We start from the raw sequence: 1,810 nt of genomic DNA, 5'->3' as shown, positions 1-1,810 counted from the left end.
TTTGAAGAATCAGCTGAAGAATGTGGTCTTCCTGCTCTGATGATGGGGAGCAAACATATGTTCTTGAGTGGCGAAACAGCCAGGATCTGGCCAAAGAGGCAGGACCAGTGTGAGTGATGTAAGGCTTTGTTGTGGAGAACAGCGCTGTCATTTGTGGGAGCTGCAGGAGAAGCCTGTGCCACGCTCGGCCTCTGCACTTGGTGTCCCATCTGAAGCGGCTCTCGAGTGGCGTGAAGGGGCAGGTGGGGACAGACCACCACCCAGGAGGACACGCTGGAACCCGTGTCTGGCCCTCACTGCCTCGGACTCAGTGACATCATGACCCCAGGAGGAGCTGGCACTCTCTGCATTGGAGCTCCCTTTGCTCGGGCCTCAGAGCGGGTGCAGGTGGCCTGGCAGGAGCCCGAGGGGCTGCACTGACAGCAAGTGAGGGCTCCACCACCTCAGCGTGGCCTTCCCTCTGCCTTTCCATCTCTTCCAGATCTCTCCTGCTCAACCTGAATCCAGAATCTGAGAGCAAAGGAAGCTCTTGGAGGGCCGGTGGAAACCTAGCTGGATACACAAGTCCAGAGTCACACAGGCCAGCTAACCAGTGCCTCCTGGGGTGATTAACCTGGAAGCAGCCAGTGAGGCACAGCTGGCCAGAGAATGGGAGCTCTAGAAATCTCTTGTAGCTCCTGGGTTGACTGTAGGGTGGTGACATTGTCACCAGGGTCTTCAGGAATTCCTCAGTCCTCCCCCTCCTTCCAGATGTGGGGTAGGTGGGCATCCCCAACCCTTGGTGTCAGCGCTGGCCTGTACCTCACATTGGGCAATGAAGTGGAAGTGGAAGGAAGAGGTCATTTCTGAGTGGAAGCTGCAAGAATCCACACAGGCTCTGTCATCTTCTCTTCTTCTTATGCCATTTGACCAGCATGTGCCATATGGCAGATGCTTTGTCATCTTGAGGCCCACAGGATGAAAAAGATGAATTAGATCCCCGATCCAATCACTGATGGGCCTGCAGCATAAGCAAGAAAAAGAACCTTTGTGTTTTTAAGCCTCTGCAGTTATGAAGTCACACCACAGTATAACCAGTTCCTCAGGTGGTGCTAGTGGTAAAGAATCCACCTGCCAATATAGGAGATATAAGAGATCCTGGTTCGATACCTGGGTCAGGAATATCCTCTGGAGTATTCTTGCCTGGAGAATGCCATGGACAAAGAAGCCTGGCGGACTAGAGTCCATAGATTCCTAAAGATTTGGACAGGACTAAAGCAACATCTGCTGGATCATTGTAAAAGCAAGTGAATTCCAGGAAAACCATCTATTTCTGCTTTATTGACTATACCAAAGCCTTTGACTGTGTGAATCACAATAAACTGTGGAAAATTCTGAAAGAGATGGGAATCCTAGACCACTTGACCTGCCTCTTGAGAAACCTATATGCAGGTCAAGAAGCAACAGTTAGAACTGGACAGCGAACAATTGACTGGTTTTAAATAGGAACAGGAATATGTCAAGGCTGTATATTGTCACCCTGCTTCTTTGACTTATATGCAGAGTACGTCATGAGAAACTCTGGGCTGGAGGAAGCACAAGCTGGAATCAAAATTGCCGGGAGAAATCTCAATAACCTCAGATATGCAGATGACACCACCCTTATGGCAGAAAGTGAAGAGGAACTACAAAGCCCCTTGATGAAAATGAAAGAGGAGAGTGAAAAAGTTGGTTTAAAGTTCAACATTCAGAAAACTAAGATCATGGCATCTGGTCCCATCACTTCATGGGAAATAGATGGGGAAACAATGGAAACAGTGGCAGACTTTGT

The 1,810-nt window shown here is 49.5% G+C and overlaps 1 protein-coding gene across 1 annotated transcript in view; it reads right to left on the bottom strand.

Moving 5' to 3' along the window:
- LOC104993045 (putative olfactory receptor 13C6) overlaps positions 1–1,810 on the bottom strand; it is a 7,208-nt gene that overhangs the window by 4,691 nt on the left and 707 nt on the right.

This window comes from Bison bison, unplaced genomic scaffold, assembly GCF_000754665.1.
Source record: "Bison bison bison isolate TAMUID 2011002044 unplaced genomic scaffold, Bison_UMD1.0 scf7180017864230, whole genome shotgun sequence".
Taxonomy (NCBI): Eukaryota; Metazoa; Chordata; class Mammalia; order Artiodactyla; family Bovidae; genus Bison; species Bison bison.
This window is presented reverse-complemented; position numbering and strand designations above follow the sequence as displayed.